An 18988-nucleotide genomic window follows, 5' to 3' on the forward strand; every position below is an offset into this window, starting at 1 on the left:
GAAACATGTTAGGACCATCCCATACCCTGACTCCAAGAGCCCGGGTGTGGTGTGGACACAAGAGCACAGAGATACGGCCAAGCTTACTGAAGGCTGAGGTGGAGGGAGCTCTGGGACGTGAGAGCATGCAAGAGGCACCTGATCCCACCTGAAGTGCTTAGGACGGCTTCACAGATGGGGCACTCCTGAGCTGGGTTCTGAAGGATGAGTAGGAGTTCTCTATAGAAACTGAGGGCAAGAGTAGCACAGCAAAGATCCTGCAGCCTAGAGAATGTGAGTGAATGCCTCTAGAAAATGTGACTTTGGGCTTCTGTTTCCTTTTCTGAAAAATGGGAATAACCCCCCTCTGAAGCAGTCATCTCAGCCCTGGGAGCACGTTAGAATCATGTGGGAGCTTTAAACATATCCATTCCCTGAATGTCCCTCCAGAGAGTCTGATTTGTGGGTCTGGGATAAAGCCTGGGGCAGGGCGCTTTTGGGACCTCTCCTGGGGATTAAACGAGCATCCAGAGTTGAGAACCTCTGCTCCAAAGCAAGTCACTCCCACCTGATGGTTGTGGGAAGGGTCTGGGCCGTCTGTGAAAACACTGTGCCTCCTTCCACCTGCAGGTATCCAGAGCCGCTGTAAAGCTATAGCAGTTCCGACAGTGAGGCGTCAGCACAGAGACAGACAAACTGACCAGTGGAGCAGACCAGAGAATCCAGGACAGACCCGCCCGAGAAGAGTGACAAAGGCACCACAGCAGTTCAGGGGGAAAGGATGGTCCTCCCGACAGATGGTGCTGGGAACACTGACATCCATACAGGGAAAAGTGAACCTTGACCCCATCTCACTCCATATACAAAAATTGACTTAGGAAATCTTTGACTCAAATGTGAAAGGTGTTAGCATGGGCTGTAAGAAACTGCTGATACTCAAAGACCACAATTATCAAAACAGTAAAGCTTCTAGAAGAAAATAGAGTAGAATATCTTCAAGACCTTGAGATAGGCAAAGATTTCTAAAATGGCACACAGAGGGCACTAACCATAGAAAAACGATCAGGAGAACCTCATTAACATTAAGAGCCTCTGTTCGTCAAAAGCCCCCTGAGAGAGTGCACAGGCAGGTCACAGACCGGGAGAAGGTACTTAGAAGACGGGTGTCTGATAAAGGATTAATACCTGGTTTTGAACATTTCTACAAATCAGTCAGGAAAAGACACAACTTAAAAAATAGGCGAAGACTTGAACAGATACTTCACAGAGGACGACAGCTAAATGGCCTATAAGCATCTGAAAATGCGGCCGATGTCATCAGTCATCAGGACTATAATAAAACCCCAGCGAGATACCACCCCACACCCACCAGTGTGACTAAAATTAAGAGGACTGACAACTCCAGGGTGTGGAACAAGTGGAACTCTCTTCCACGGCCTGTGGGTGTGTAAAGTGGCATGTGCATTGTGGAAAATTACTTGTAAGGATCCATTAAAGCTACACCGTACTGACTCTTTGACCCACTAATTGGACCCCAGGGTATAGACCCAACAGAAACGAGTGCTTGTGGGTTCACAAAAGGCAGATACTACAATGTCCATGGCAGCTTTCTGTGATAGCCCCAGAGTGGAAACAACCCAGATGTCTGTTAATAACAGAATGAGAAAAGAAGGATTCCAGCCACCATCCCGGATCATCATTTCCGTTCCCATGGTGACCCCACGATGCTGTTTTTCGCAGGATCCCCAGTCGGTGCTCATGACAGGTAGCCATGGGAGCCGACGACCAAGAGTATGAAACGCTGTGCAGCCCAAATCACATTCGAACAAATTAAACTGAAACTTTGAGCAATAAGGTAAAGATTGAGTTAACGAAAACCTAACTTTATTCATTAAATTAAGCTCCAATTGGTGTGCCATAAGTGATTTTAAAAGAAAACTAGCATTTTTAAACCAATTTCCAACAAGATCCTAGGTTACCCCAAGAGGTTTCAGTCCACAATGTTCAAAGTCTTTTCATACAAAATTCTAAGCAAAGAAAAAATAGAGAAATATAAATATGTCTCAAAAAATTTAGGCAGCGAATAACAAAAATCATTGCATCCAAGATGGCATTTCAAAACCGTGGAAAAAAAGACCAGGATGCATAACTTAGGGGCATAGCATTTGACTGCAAAACGGTGGGAAAAAGGAGAATGATTCTGTAAATGCTCTTAGGAAACAAAAAAATCATTTAAAAAATAAAATTAGGGCCAGCCTGGTGGCGCAGCTGTTCTGTTTGCACATTCCACTTCAGCAGCCCAGGCTTCGCTGGTTCGGATCCTGTGTGCGGACATGGCACGGCTTGGCACACCATGCTGTGGTAGGCGTCCCACATATAAAGTGGAGGAAGGTGGGCATGGATGTTAGCTCAGGGCCAGTTTTCCTCAGCAAAAAGAGGAGGAATGGCAGCAGATGTTACCTCAGGGTTAGTCTTCCTCAAAATAAATAAATAAATAAATATCAAATTAAATTAAATCTAGGGGCCAGCCCAGTGGCGTAGTAGTTGGGTTCACATGCTCCACTTCAGCGGCCTGGGGTTCACAGGTTCAGATCATTGGAGCGCACCTGCACGTCGCTCATCAAGCCATGCTGTGGAGGCATCCCACAAACAAAACAGAGGAAAATTGGTACAGATGTCAGCTTAGGGACAATCTTCCTCACCAAAAAAAAAAAAATTGTTTTTAAAGTATTGGAGTAAAATCTTTTCATAATGTTAGAGTGGGAAAGAACTTCGGAAGCATGACACATACAAAAGCCAGAAACCGTGAGAGAAAAGATGGTATATTGTGATACATTAAAACTCTACAGCATACACCAAATAAGGACCGATTACAGATTGGAAGATGCGTGCACGCGATAGAGAGCTAATATTCTTAACAATGGGGAGTTCCTACACGTCAGTGATAACCATAAAGATTCCTTAATAGACAGATGGAGAACGTGGGAAAATACGCATTGAAACATGGGTGGGGACTGGCTTTCAGCTGCTTCTTTATCTCATTCTCTTTGTCTTGTTTGTCTTCTTCATCCTTCTCTCTGCAGAACAAAGCACTGTCATACGCATTATTAGTAGATACGTTTATTGAGAGATTACTTAGTTTTCACATGAACTTTGCAAGTGAGGTGTTGTGACACCCATTTTACTACGAGGAAACTGAGGTTCCTGGAGCCAGATAGTTAGCAGACCCAGGACCCAAAAATCAGGCCTTCTGGTGCCTAATACCTCATTCTGCTGACAATTCTGGAAGACCGTAAGTGACGTCAGTGGCCACAATATTTGGACAGCCAGCGCTGACCTCTGTTGTCCCCACCCAGATGGGGGCCCCAGCCCCTACAGCCAGGCCTGGGGAAGGAGGCAGGATGTCTCTCTGACTGGTCACCTCCACCCTTGGTCCTCTCCTCTAAGACACACACACCACACACACATGCACACTCACACGCACACACACGCACACGCACACGCACATGCACACACGTGTACATACACACGCACATTCCTTGGATGGGCCTGTCCATCCCCTCTTTCCTCTTGGTCAGTGTTCTTTGGCCTTCCTCACGTCTTGCTGCTCCCAGACTTCTCGCTCTCTTTCTGTCCTTGTCCTTTTCCTGCAGCCTCCAGTTTTCAGCTATGGTTTCCAGCCCCACAAGCCTCCTCTGTACACCAGGTAGGCTTCTGCTCAGGACCTGCTGGGCCTGCCTCCACCACCACCGCCCCTTATCCTGGGTCAGCCTGACCAGTCTGTCCTGCTGGGGTCCACACCCAGAGAGCAGCATGTCTGGCAGTTCCCTCCCTCCCTGGAAAACGTGCTTTTTCTCCCCATCCCAAACAGCACCTAGCACTGAGCTAGGCACGCCATGGGAGCCATACATCCATTGACAGGGGCCTGGATTGATAGGCCCGCCTGAGTGTCTGGCACTCAGTAAAGCTCAGAGAGAAAGATGAGGGCACACTGCCCAGGAATCAGGGGGCACGCTTCATTCCGGTGCCTGGTGCCACAGCCCTCATCTCTGTAACGCCTTTGAGTAGAATGAGCCAGCCCAGACTTCTTCCCTGGGGCAGGAGAGGAGAGGGTGTGGGCTGGCAATGCTGTGGAATACCAGCCACATGGCACAGATGTCTGCGTGGCCCCTGCACCACTTCCCAGGGCAGGCTGGGAGCCCGCACCATACCCTGCAAAACTCCCCCACCCCTGAGCTCTGGAAGGTCTGGAACACATGGGCCTGGGCCTGAGTTCTGGGATCAGACACAGCGGACCCACAATGCAGCAGATGTCTGGTAAAGCCGTCCACTGCCCTGGTTCTCAGTCTACCCCTCTGTTCAATGGGGGCTGGGGGCTGCATTGGATCCGTGGCTGCCTGAGGAGGCCAATCTCTTGGAAGTCACGCTGTGAACCTGTTCCACTTAAAATAACACAGACCCAAGTCTGTGCTTAAGGACATTCTAGCCAGGACTGGAGTCTAGTGTAACAGCAGAACGACAGAAGGTATAGAAGCAGAACGTTCCAGAAAAGTCTTTACAGGAGGACAATTGTGAATTGCAAAGAAGAAAAAATTCCTAATTCAACGTTTGACTACACTTTCAAATAAGCGCACAGATTTGATTCCAGCAGCGTGTACACACGCACGCACACACACACACAAACGCACATAAAAATTTAATTCTTACAAGTCTATGAGGGAAAGACTATTGTAATTCCCACCTCATGGATTAGGAAATTGAGGTCTGAGACAGTGAATAATACGTTGAAAATCATATGGTTATTAAGTGGCGGTACATCCTCTTAAGAATATCTTGATATAAAAGAAGAAAAAGAATTCAATGTAGATACCATTCGTGGAGAAAGTTTGGGGGAAATTGAGGAAAGACTGGGATTGTCTCCATAGACCCCCACAAAGCCCTTGCCGCTAAATGGTTTGCAGCTAGCCCTGATGCTTCCTCTGTTCCATGTGGCCCAGCGGGGGGCGGGAGGCCGGCACACCTTCAACTCTCCATTCCTGGGCCGTTCATTCAGCTCCACCCCTCTCGCCTTCCCTGTCCTAGTCCTCTTTCCTGCTTTCTTCCAAGGTGGCCTCCTCTCTGTCACTGAGGGCCAGAGCCTGGTTGAAACACAGAATGGATGTCTATAACGTGCCAGGCAGCAAGCCAGGTGGTGAGCAGGGAGAAATAACCAAAGTCCTCCTTCGTGAGCTCACAGAGCAGGAGAGACGTGGACACTGGAGCGAGGTCTGTGACAGACGCCCGGTCTGTGACAAAGGCTGGGAATTCCCAGTGGAGATGCTTCTCAGCCACCTAGGAGAGCAAGGAAGTCTTCCTGGAGTAGGCGGTATCTGTCTTTCTAAAGGGAAGTCTGAGGCCCTTCTGCTTCATTTCAGCAGCCCCAGCTCAGCTGCAGCTGGAGAAAGCGCAGCTCTAACAAAGCCACAGGACTCCACGGGATGTGCACGGGTGAGGGTTGGCCTTGCGAAGTCCTACCTCGCCCGGGCCTCCCCGAGCAAGCCCAGGTAGAATTTCAGCACGTGCACGTGGCTGATCTCTGTTGACTTCTCCTCCCTGAGCCTCAGTGGGTTCCCCTGCAGAATGCAATCTTCCTCTCCCGCCTGCCTGGAAACTGGGACCAGGAGCAAGGGGCAACCTTTCAAGTGGCAGACGCTCAGCCGGACAGGAGGTGAGAAAGATGGAGAAGCAGAGTGATTCCACCTGACCTGACTACACCCCTCTCCCACATTCTTGTCAAACTCTCCCATCACACTGGGCTTGGGGACAGAGAAAGCAGAAAGGGAGGGGGCGAGCAGGCTAGGAGAAGGGAGGGAGGGCAGACAGGACAGGCTGAGACTGGGATGGGGTGGGTCCCCGTTAGCTGCACCATCAGAAGTGCACACTGAATCAAGTCAAGGTCATGAATGTTGAGGTGGGGCACGTGTCCCAAAGTCAGTGAGAGCTGGGTTCTAGTCCCACATCAACGTTGCCTTCACTGGGCCACCTCGCCCAAGCCACTTCGCTTCTCTACGTGTCACTGTTTCCATCTGTCCGACGAGATTGCAGAAGCTCCTGCTTTGCCCACTTCGCCAAGTTGTTAGCAATGCCATCACGCGCAATACTCGATGTGTAGGTGGTAAATTAATAATAATTAGTAATAATAGCAGTATTCATAATAACAATAATAATGGTAACAATGAGCATGAGGAGCCACTGATTCTGCTCATCCGTGTCATGCACTGCTCATCGTTTTTATCCTCCGGCATCTAGAGAGAGTGAGGTGGGTGCCTAACACCACCGGAGGCCCAGTGGGGGGCAACTCTTTTTCATCAAATGAAATACGTGCTATAAATAATGGATAGACAGCAAGAATAGAGTTTTTTTTTTTTTGAGGAAGATTAGCCCTGAGCTAACTGCTCCCAATCCTCCTCTTTTTTCTGAGGAAGACTGGCCCTGAGCTAATATCCATACCCATCTTCCTCCGCTTTATGCGTGGGACGCCTACCACAGTGTGGATTTGCAAGCGGTGCCATATCCACACCTGGGATCTGAACGGGTGAACCCCGGGCCGCCAAAGCGGAATGTGTGCACTTGACCGCTGCTCCACCAGGCTGGCCCCAAGAATAGAATTTTACGGAAGGCCGAGGTCTGTAAATAATTTAGTTAGCACAGGAAAAGATGCCCCTATTTGGGGAACTACTGGATGTTTTGTGTGCTACGGTGCAGTTCAAGATGGATAAATGCACATTTCTGAGTTTTTAGAAATTCAGGAAAACAGAATGCTGTCTACGGGCCAATCCCCGGGCTGGGGAAGCTGAGCCACGTGGGTGAAGGAGTGATGGGGAAATCTCAAGGCCATCCATCCCTTCTCCAGGAATGGTCCCTGTAACCCCAAAGGGAGTCTCGGACCAGCTGCAAGCTCCGGGGGCAGGCCTGAGGAGTGACACATCTTCGGAAGCGTCATCATGGGGCTCGCTCTGCATAGGGAATGAGGCACAAGGCACATCAGGTATGTGGAAGAGAAGGTCCCCTTCATTCATCCACATTTCCAGCACTCCTTCCAGGGTGAGAGAAAGCAGGCTGGTGAAAACTATGTGTGGGCTGGTAAGCAGATCCCCTTTATTTGCAAGGGTATATTCTGAGCTGGCGCTGCCTGTTTCCTGACACCAGACAGATGTTTTGCAGGGGACTGTCTCTACAACCCAAGACAAAATGAAGGGCAATTACTTTCGGAGAGAGAATATATTGATTGAAACTTCCTCATACTAAGATGTAAGTGACTGATATCAGATACCTTTAACGGGGGCAAGGAAAGAAGTATAGAGCTCCGGGAATCTGAAGCAGGGAGCAAAGACCTTGGAGGCGGGAAAGACTATAGAAGAGGGAAACAGAGGCTTGGGGACCAGAGGATTCGATCTGGAGTCAGAAAGTCTGGGTCCAGGCTCCATATCTGCCACGTCCCAACCACACAGCCCCCCTCCTTCCTTCATCCCTCAGGATCTTAATTTCCTCATCCATAAAATTGGGGAAATACTCGAGAAGTCCACTGGGAGGAGCAGTTAAACTGGTGACTGTCAGAGGTGAGGCGTACACCATATCCGCCTCGGCACGGGCGTGACTGGAAGTTTGCAGGGGTCCCTAAGGGCCCCACCGGTAGTTTTCATATGCTTCCCTTTGGGATGAGTTAAAAAAAAAACAAAACAACTTACTGCATGCTCAGCTCAAAATCTGCGTGGTATAAGGATTAGAACCTAAACACTACACAATTGCCAATGTCCTCCAGTCAGATTTCCAAATGCCGGAGTGACCTGACCAGCAGGGACGTCGTCAGCCCCTCTCTGTCACATCACACAGCCAGAAGTGATTTCCCTTCTCAGATGACCAACCAGGTGGTTCTGGTGGCTCCTCGGGAACTCACAGCCTGAGAAGGGGCATAGGTCTGAGAAGAGCCGGACTCCCAGCGCCACCTCCAATCTCATCCCAACTACACCTCCACTTGTTTACCTGCGAAATGGGCAGAGTCAGACCTACCTCCCACTGTTGAAAGGCAAAGCCCTTGGACTGAGTCTGGTCCATGGACGCCCTCCATGGGAGCTGATCTTCTTGTTTTATGATGATGATTATCATTATTATATATAATTTCAATTATTACTTTATGATGACACTGGTAAGGGAGATGGAGCCGTGGAAGGCAGAGTATTTCCACAGGTATGTCCACATGGCCTCGCCACAGCTACCCCACCTCCCAGCCATGGCTGTGTCTAACCTGGCACGGTCTGGCAGCCTGGGGCATGCCGAGGTGGGCAGGAGGCAGGTGCCGGGGGCATGTGGGCAGAGCTGGATGCCAGAGCCACCTCTCTTGGCTGGCCCCTGGCCGCTGTGACTCAGCTGTCAGTTACAGCTGGCAGAGGCGGGAGAACGATGTTCAGAACTCGATGCAGGGTGAGGGGGGATCTGGGGGGTCCTTGGAGGTGGCTCTAAAGCCTTGATTTGGGCACGGACTCTAACCTTGGAGCTGGGGCTTGGGTGAGATACGATTTGGGTCCATGTGGATGGCCAGGGAGGGGCCTGCAGGTGGACCCAGAGGTTGTCTGAGCCGGTGAGTCTGATCCCAGGGCATTGATCTGGGCCAACGTAGGTATCTAGGGGGGCCGTGGGAAGTGCGGGGCTGAGGGGCTTCTGAGGTGGTGGCAGTTGGTGGCTGGAGACCTTAAGGCAGGTGGTGGAGCTTTAAGTCCATCACCATTTAAGTCAGGGCTTCAGTGGCCACTGGACACAGGGGATGGCGTCCAGTCCATTGGGGTTGGGGTGAGCAGGTGGATAAGAGGTAGGCAGGGGGAAGAAACAACGAATCAGGACCTCGAGGACTGCTCTGGTCCCCTAGCACGTGCCTGCAGCTCTTCTCTCGCCACAAAGACTGCCCCCTTCCATGTTCTCACTCTGGCCCGGGCTGCTGTCCTTGCTCTTCTCTGTCCTGTGGGTCTCTGCTCCATCGTCGCTCATGCCGCCTTCCCAGCTAAGTTGACACACCTTGCTGGAACTATCACTTTGATGTCTTCCAAGGTTTATATCTTCTTTTCTATCACCCAGACATACTGCCTTAGCTCCCCCTCATCCGAGTCCCTAATCCCAGGGCCCGGATGTCCCTGCCTGCTTCAGGGGTCCTGCCCTGGGCCAAACCCCTCTGACAACTGGTCGGGGCGGGACAGGTGATAAAACAGCAGCTCCTGCAGGCCCCTGGGGAGGGGTGGGTTCCATAAGGACAGGAAGGATGAAATTATGTGTGTCACCTCAGTTGTTACACACACACGTTCAATTAATACAAGAGGACACTGTGGGGGAGGACACGGCATTGAGAGGAGGGCAGCCAGTCTGCTGACCATAAATGTCAATCAAGTTGCCCTTTGGGGAGTAGCTCAGCCTTCTCTGGGTCCTGGAGCCAAGGGCTTGATGAGGAACGACGCTTGACTGTACATCCTTCCACAGGTCTCCGTGCAAATGTGAGTGTGCGCGTGTGTGATGTTCATTCCCTCATTTTGCCGTGACATCAAAGCATAGGGACAACGTCTAATACAACTTGGGACCCCAGGCAGCAGCTGTCATCACGGGAAGCCCATCAGAGAACTTCAGAGTAAGGAGGCCCACATCTCCTCACTCACCCTCCATCTCCTCAGAGAACAGGCAGCTTTCATGGGGCTTCCATGCAGGAACGCACCACCCGGCTTTCTGGTTAAATCCTTCTCTAGGCTTCACTCACTTCCTTCATTCACAAACATGTATTTGGCGCCTACTGTGTACTGGGCCCTGGGACACAGCAGCGGACAAGGCTGACAAAGGCCCCATCCTTGGGCAGCTGACACTGGAGTCAGAGAGACGCCAATCACCATTGTCCCATGTTGGGTGGCCACCTCCCTGGGTGTTAAGTTGTTTCCTTTTTCTACATATTTTGGATTGATATTCCCCGCCCCCGCAGTACTGGAAGCTTTGCTTTTTCCCCCTGGAGATAAGTGATTTCCCAGGTTTAAGAAGAATGCCCAGCAGACTGGGCTCGTGGGCTCGATTCCGGAGCAGAGCCTGCTCAGCTTTGGATGACGGAGAAGAGGTCTTTGATGCTGCCAGCCGGACCCTTGGTCCTCTCCGATGCTGGCAAGACGTCAGGCAGGAGGCAGGTGAGCATTGTCTATCCAGATGCCTGGGGGATCCGTAATTATCCAGGAGGCCTTTCAGCGGGTGGCACCCCAAGTCTCCTAGAGAGAGCTCAGGCTGAAAGGCAGCACTGGGTTGTGTGGGAATGAAACCCCACAAGTGGGTTGTAAGGCTCAGTGGCCCCAGGCTAGGAAAAGCCGGAGGGCGTCTGTGCTCAGCAAACGCCCTGGGAACCCGTGGTGTTCTTGGGGGAAACAGAGAAATAGCGGCAAGAGGTAACACTGTCATTGCATTTAAGCAAGAGAGAAAAGAAGGAGACAGAAAGCATTGTCCGCAGCAAGTCCACCAAATTAAGAGTGAAATATCCTGATGTTCATGACCCACCCACCTGATGGCTGACGCCAGAAGTTCCAGCACCACAGCGCCATCTATCCATTGCAGACAGCACTTTGAAAGGGAAAGGTCAGCCCAGCCTGTTCTGATGTCAGCCCAGCCTGGCTTCAAATTCTGGCCACAGCGCTTACTAGCTGATGTGTCTGGACAGGAGAGCTCACCTCTCCAAGCCTCAGTTTCCTCTGAAAATGGACTTCATGCTCCCCACACAGAGCTGTCATGAAGAATAACGACGGAAATAGTGAGTTTAGGGCTTAGAAGCTATTTTTATCAATAATAACAAAATGGATATACAGTCACAACCTCCTAGGTTTATTATAAGGATCAATGAGATCACGTAAACAGATTTCTGTGGTTTTATTTGTTGCTGTCTCCCTTGCACCTTGCACGTAACAGGCACTCAGTAAATAACTGTTGAATAAATTAATGGATAAACAATCGAATGAATAAATCTTATTTGCCTCATCAAAATCCCCTTGAAAGAAAATCCAAGTTTTCAAAATAGCAACAGTTAAGAAATGTTGTTGTTATAATGTCAACACCTAGCACTCCCCCTGCCCTCAATCCACCAACAAATTCTGCCTTTTCTCCCATTTTTACACTCCGGAAGGGCCCAAATCCTTAGCTTTCTCCCCCCCTAGAAACCCTTTTGTCTTTAACACTCTGGGCCTTGGGCTTGCAAACCCTGCTTCTTGTCCACCTGGGAAATTCTTCTTCATCTTCAAAATTCAGGTGAGATATCACTTCCTCTGGGAGGCCTTTTCTGAACTCCCCAAACAGAACTGATATCTCCCAAGGCTGTGCTCCCTGCACTGGGCCCATGGCCCTGGGGCTTGTTTTCGTCATTGTCCTCTCAGGGTAGAAAAGTTCTTGATTTCCCACTCTGTCTCCCCACTGAGCCCAAGAGACCTCACCTATCCCCTGTTTGTGCCTCCCTCCCCACTTCCTTCTTTTCTTCCTCCCTCCTTCTCTCTGTCTCTTCCTTCATTCTTCTCTTCCTTATTTGCTCATTTTCACTCAACAAGTATGATCAAGCATTTACTCCAGACCCGACATTAGGAATACAAGAGGTCACAGGAACAGCAGAGTCCTGGCCCTCAAGTAGCTTGTACTGAGGTGGTAGTGATAGTAGTGATGGTGGTGTTGGAGGTAGGGGTGATGGTGATGGTGGGGTGGTGGTTAATATGATGGTGATGGCAGTGGTGGTGGTGATGGTGGTGGTGGTGGTGATGGCGGTGGTGGTGATGGTGGTGGTGGTGGTGGTGGTGATGGCGGTGGTGGTGGTGATGGCAATGGTGGTGATGGCGGTGGTGGTGGTGATGGCAATGGTGGTGATGGCAGTGGTGGTGATGGCAGTGGTGGTGGTGATGGCAATGGTGGTGATGGCAGTGGTGGTGGTGATGGCGGTAGTGGTGGGGAGGTGATGTGATGGTGATGGCAGTAGAGGTATTGCAGACACTAAACAAATTCTTTTCTAATAATTGTATGATTACAATTTCCATGTGGCTGACAGAAAAATTGCCGTTATATTCCCTTTCCTCCTCTTAAAACTTAAATACTAAAAATTGAGGGCCCTCAATTTTCAGGGCCCTCAGTTTTGACCCGTTCTCGGTCATGCATCCTCGGGTGGGGCTAAATGTTCTGAAGGGAGCCAAGTAGGCTTTGACAGACAGTGGGAGAAATAGTAGAAGGTTCCTAGAGTGGGACAGGGGATACAAAGTGGGGCTCTGGTTGTCCAATTTGGAATTCCCTCCCTTGGCCTGCCCTCCGCAACCATTCATTCATTCATTTATTCACCCACTTACAGGTGGTTCCTGACCATTTCTCTGTGCCTGGCATTGTGGTAGGCATGGGGAATCCAGGGCTAAAGAGCACCTCCCCTGGGCTGCCGCCAATGCAGGTCTCCCCAGGGAAAGTGCAATGGCTCCACCTGCTCAATCTGGATTCCAGTGAGAGAAATGTCTACAACTCATCACTCCGTCCGCTATACCTCCAGTCTGTTGATCCAGATAATTAAGTCCTCAAACCTGGAAATTTAATAAGAGGAAAACAATACAGGCACATAATTCCTAAACTGAACTCTTTGCTTGAGTCTCGCAAAGGGATTGAGGTGACAATTCAGGGTCCCCAAAGTCTTGAGAATCTTTCTCGCTTCAGGCTTGGGCCTTGGAGGAGATGAGAGGGAGGAGAGAAGCAGGCCAGGGTCACCAGGGGGCCTGGGCCAGTGGAAGCCCCTCTGGGACCTGAGATGCCACTTGGCATGAGCCCCACTGTCAGCAGAACACGCAGGCCCAGGGGGACAGGAGGCGTCGAGCACTTGATCTCCAGGTTGGCATGTGCCACCCTGATGGCCTTTCTTGCCACTGCGTCTCTAATGGAAAGGATAAAATGTGTCAGCAGCTCCCATGCCCGCCCTAGAGGGTGACAGTGACAACAGTAGAGATTCTTTGGAAGATGAAAGCTCCACTCTGCCTCTGGGGGAGTTGTGGCAGAAAACAGATTTTCTGGCCACCTTTTGGGCCGCTTGTGATCCTGTTTCTTTTCTTCCTGTCCCAGCAGTTCCTAAAGAGATGTCCTATGCCGACGTTCCCTTCAACTTCTCTTTCATCAGAACTTTGATTCTGGAGTGTCTGCATGATGTCCCTTCCTGCGGGGGGCCAGCCTCCCACCTGCACACCTGCCTGCCTGGCCTGTTCCAGTTTCCGAAGCATCCCCGGCCTGAGTCTGCTTCCCTGCTGAGGGGCCGCATCTAAAAAGAGAGCACAGCCGTCTTCTGTTGCTGGATAAGTACTCGTCCTCTCAGCAGAGCTTTCCTCAGTTCATACCCCTGACGTATGGGCCTCCACCCACCCTTCTGGTAGCATTCCTGCTGACCCTTCACATGTCCACACTGCAGCTAAACTCTGTACACCCCTTCCACAAGCATGCAGAGGCTCCCCACTCCAGGCCTGCTCTTCTTCCCGGAGATGCCCTCTGCTCCAGCTCCTGATAGCCGTGCACAAATAAACCCTTCAAGTCAAATTGCGCCACCTCTGGAGAGCCCCCCAGATTTCTCCCAGTTAGAAGAGGCCGCCCCTTTCTCCTCCCCACTGTGCCTGACCTGCACATTTCCCATGGCTCGGATCACAGGCTGTTGGGTGCTCATCATTTTCTCCCTGCCCTCATTTCAACACCACCACCAGTGCCCATGACCCTGAGAGCCTCTGTGTCCAGTCTGGGTCTGGTGGACATGGGCACGTGCTGCCTTCAGCCACCCGCAGTGTGAGCAGCAGACAATGCCCAGCTGTCAGCTCTTTCAGGGTCTGCCCTTCCCCAGGCAGGCTGCATCCAATGACCGAGCAAGATGTGGATGATAAGGCCCAGCATTTCAGCCCAAGATGGGGCAGCTCTATTGAACACTTTTCCCTCCTGAGCTCAGGAGTCGGCCAAAGCCTTGTCGGCCTGGCTTTGCAGTTCCACTCTCCCGTCTGCCCTGTCCTGCTTCCTTCCACTTCCGTTCACAGATGTCGATCCCTCCCAAGCATCTTGTACCCTCAAACTCCATCTCAGCATCTGCTTCCAAGAACTCAGCCGACCTTCTGGGCTTCTTCATTCATTCGCTCATTCTTCATTCAGCAAATCTTGATCAAGCCCTAAGCACGTGCAGACACTATTCTGGGCAGTTGAAATTGGGCAGAAAACAACATGGGACCTACGGACTAGTGGGGAGACAGACTATAAGCAAGCAAATGAATGAGCAAGATGATGTAAATGCTATGAGAATGGACAGGAGAAGGGATCAGAGAGTAACTTGGAGGTTCTACCCTGGAGGGGGCGGGGGGCCGCGTGGAAAAGCTTCTTTGATGAGATGTCTGATCTGAGTGCTGAAGGGTGAGAAGAAGCCAGCGTGGGAAGTGCTGTTCTATCCAGTTCTTTTTGTCCTTCTTCCTCCTGGACATCTCACCAAAAGCTCCCAGGCCCCAAGTGGCCTCCCCTGTCCCCAGTCCTTGCTACACTCCTCTGCCTGTGTTCATGATCCCCGGCGATGCCACCCCTGCCCACCAGCCCTCAGCCCAGATCCTGGCACCCCTGCACCCTCCCTCTCCCTCATCACCAGGTCCTGACACCGACACTGTGGAGCGACCACACCCCCCAAGCCGACTGGACGGCTGTCCTTCTGTGCTGGAGGGCCCCCGGCACCTGCCACCAGCTCTTGCAATACTCACCCGACAGGGCTGCCTTCTCCATCTGTCAGCATCCTCCTTGCTCTCAAGATCCAGATCCAGTGTCACTCCCCTATAAACCCTCCACCCGACCCCACCCTCATCTGCCCCACAGACTCAGCGCCCCCAGCCCTGGGAGCGCACAGCACCAGGTGTGTTAATTTGCTAGGGCCATCGTCACAGAGAACCACCAACTGGGAGCTTAGCCAACAGAAATGGATTCTCTCACAGTTCTGGAGGCTGGAAGTCTGAGATCAAGGTGTCAGCAGGGCCCTGCTCCCTCTGAAGCTCTGGGTAGCATCCCTTCCTGCCTCGTCCTAGCTCCTGGTGGTGGCCAGGAACCCTTGGTGCCCTTCAGTTCGAAGCTACATCAGTCCAGTGTCTGCCTCTGCTGTCACATGGCACTCTCCCTGTATCTCTTCTCATCGTCTTCCCTCTGTGCCTGTCTGTTGTTGTGTTCAAATTTATCCTTCTCAGAGGGACACTAGTGACATCAGATTGGGGCCCACTGTAGCACCATCAATAACAGAGGTGATCATGATGGGCGCACGGTCAGGAGTCTTCTTTGAAAGTCTGTTCGTGATTGGTCGCTGTGCATCCGTGATTCAGTTCACGCACAGATGGTGAAGCATGTAGTCGCATAGCCTTTGACAGGTGAGGTGGAGGGCAAAGTGAGAAGGGGATATGAGAGAAAAGAGGGTTCTGACATCAAAGGAATTCGTCAGTGCCTGTTTCCTGGGGATTTGCCTCCCAAGGGAGAACCCACATCAATGGGCAACATTGTGGAGCCAAAGCGTCGCAAAATCAAAGAGACCTGATTGCCACTCTCAGCTCAAGTCTCGACTTTATTAGGGAATTGCTGTGATGCTTGTATTGGTTACCAATTGCCACATAATGCTGTGTAACAAGCAACCATAAAACTGCAGTTTACATAAGCATTTACGGTACACACGTATGGGGTCAGCTAGGTGACTGGATGATGCTGTCAATCTTTTCTGGGCTCGCTCACATGTCTAGAAGTTGGCTGACTGCCACCTCATCAAAGCTGGCTCCCCTCAGGATGCCCAAGTGACTCAGCTCTGCTCCACGTGACTCTCATTCTCCCATAGGCTAGCCTGGGTATCTTCTCCTGGTGACAACAGAGGCGAAAGAACTCAAGTGGAAACCCGAGAGGCGTGGCTGAGAACAAGCACACCATAACTGCCACCTCAACTTTTTGGCCAACGTCAGTCTGGTGGCCAACTGGAATCAGAGTGGAAGGCACCACCATTTTATGGACAAATGGCATGCATGCAGGGAGAGGAGAGAATCTGGGGCTGTGTCTGCAATCTACACCACAGGTGCTTAACTGAGACCATGAACGTGGACAAAAATGAGGATTTTAATGGTACCTCTCCTCAGTGACAGTGCTCAAGAATGTTAGCTAATATTATGGTCCTTGTCATATGCGTGATGGTCCAATACCCTGGAAGGAGGGTCAAAACCATATTTCTCCTGCTACAGAGAAACTGTGGCCGGAGCTCACAGAGTTCCGCTTCTGCCAGTCTCACGGTCCCAAGCCATCCCCCCGCCCACTGCCACAAACTCACTAGAGACGCGCTTCATTTCTGCACCGCGTTGCTGGGGCAGTGCGCTAACCATCTCTGAGTGAGAGCTCTGAGCTGGTCTCCTCGGACCCACAGCTCTCCCCTGATTCCTCAGGGCCTCCAATCACATTCCACTTCCCAGTCCGATTCACAGCCCTTTGCAATGTGGTCCCAGGCTGTGCTTCTAGCCTCATCTCTCACTTTTCTGCCATTTCTGCCCTGGATCCCAACCCATCCCCTGCCACGTATGCCAGCCTCCTCGCTACGTGTCAGACACGGGCTGGCTGCTGATCTGCTCCACATCACTTTCACTCTGGCACCCAAACTCCTTCCCACATGTGGCCGGTGGTAGTGGCGGTGGGAAGAGAGAGCATGTGCACGTGGCTCATTAAAATCTACCCTCAGAAGTACACACATCACTTCTGCATGTATTCAATTGCCCAGGGTCAACAGAGCATCTCTTCCGAGGGAGGGGGAAGCAGACGTAACAGTGTGTCCCAGGTTCAGGATCCCTGAGACTCTTTGTTTGGAAGAAATTTTAAATAGATTTAAAAGTTCTGTTGCCAAGCGTTTTCAAGTTTACAGATACGAGAATCTTTGTAGCTGACACATTTATGTGGCTTTCAACAACAACATTACACAACAATAGGAATGTTTCCATGCTTCTGTTGTCAAAAGATTTTTCAAAGCGTGAGGCTGGCTTTTGCTTGTTTGTCTTTTGAAAACTGTTACTGTCTCACTCATAATTAAAACCTCTATCGTGTCAAAGAGACAGATTATTTTTTGGAAATAAATCCACTTGGAAGTGAGATCCACTTCTTATTGAAAAAAACCAAAATAACCAACTGGAAACATGTCTTATGCAAAAGGAAAAAAGTTTGCAACTCATCTTTAAGAATCACACTTTCAAGTACTTTGGACAAGATAAGCAAACAATTTCTGTGTGGTATCAAAGCTTTCAACATAATTCCCATCTTGTAAAGTTTCGATATGAGATATTCTTTTTATAAAACTCATTATATTAGGGCTGGCCCCATGGCCAAGTGGTTAAGTTTGCATGCTCCGCATCGGTGGCCCAGGGTTTCACCGGTTCGGATCCTGGGTGTGGACATGGCACCCCTCATCAGGCCATGCTGAGGTGACGCCCCACATAGCGGAGCCAGAAGGACCTACAACTAGAATATACAACCATGTACTGCGGGGCTTTGGGGAGAAGAAGAAAGAAAAAATTAATTCATAAAAATAAAACTCATGTTGACATATCTTTCAAATCGAGACTTTCAAAACGCCTCTCCCTCTTGTTATAAAGAATGGTAAAGTCTTTTTATAACGTTAAACATATTGATCATATCTTATAGCTTGCTCACAGATGTTATAAGGAGAGAGTTTCATAGGTGGTGCAACTTCCGTAAACATACCCAGAAGCCTTTGCATATTCTAGTGTAAACAAATATCACATCTGTGCCTACACTCTTTTCCTCTAAAGTATTGTTTTGACTTAAGAAACAATGTAGTGTTGAAAAATATATAATCTCTAGTATATCTTTCCTTTAGCGTTTCACCAAAAAAGAATAGTTTTTAGGTCTACTTCATTGCTGAAACGGAATCTAGGAATCTAGCAAACATCCTGATTTGAGACACATTAGACTCAGCGCCGTCGTCATGCTCCACAGCCAACCGCCCACGTGAGGAATTTGTTCTGTTGAAAACCCCACTGTGGGTCTTCACGAAGTTTCCTCTGGTTTGTTCAGCAGGATTTGCTGACAAATGAGTTCAACTGAGTTTATTGCCGTATTATTTGCTACGCACCACTTCAGTCATTTTTGCTGTGGTCAACAGTGTGTGGCTTCTGGTCTTCACTATCAAGAGAGAAATCTCAAAGGAGGGTTCTGCCGGGAAGCTGGGCGCATTCTCTTTCTTGATCTGGGTCCTGGCCATTTGGACAGGTTCAGTTTGTGAGTAATTAATGAGCTGTGCACTATGATAGGCGCTTGTTTCTCTACGTGTAATTACACTTCAATCAAAAATATCTTAAGATTTCTAAAATGTGCTATTTAGATGACCATTTTGTAATGTACCAGACTGAATAATACATGATTTATTTTTTGTTTTTAAAAATTTTATTGAGGTCACGCTGGCTTATAATATTATGCGAATTTCAGGTACATCGCTATACTTCGGCTTCTGTATAGACCGCACCGCGTTCACCAACGAAAGTCTAGTTTCCATCTATCACCATATAAACGTGCCCCTGTACCCCTTTTGCCCTCCCCCCACTCCCCTTCTACTCCAATAACCACCCATCTGTTCTCCGTATCTATGTGTTTGTTTATCTTCCACCTGAGTGACAGCATACAGTATTTGTCTTTCTCGGTCTGACATTTCGATTAGCATAATACCCTCAAGGTCCATCCATGTTGTCACACATGGTACGATTTTGTCTTTTTTATGGCTGAGTAGGAATAATACATGATTTTAGACATCGCTGAAGAAATGTACAGAGGTTACTCTTAGTTCTTAAACAGCTGGCTCATTGTGATGATTCCACACCGTCAGCGCTAATATTTCTACAAACAACATTCACCAAGGAGGAGTGAACCTCCTAGAATTGTGTTCAGCTGCAAGTAACACAAAATCTGACTGAGCAATAGCGTAAACGCATTA

The sequence above is a fragment of the Equus caballus genome, chromosome 24 (genome assembly GCF_041296265.1).
Source record: "Equus caballus isolate H_3958 breed thoroughbred chromosome 24, TB-T2T, whole genome shotgun sequence".
Classification (NCBI taxonomy): Eukaryota; Metazoa; Chordata; class Mammalia; order Perissodactyla; family Equidae; genus Equus; species Equus caballus.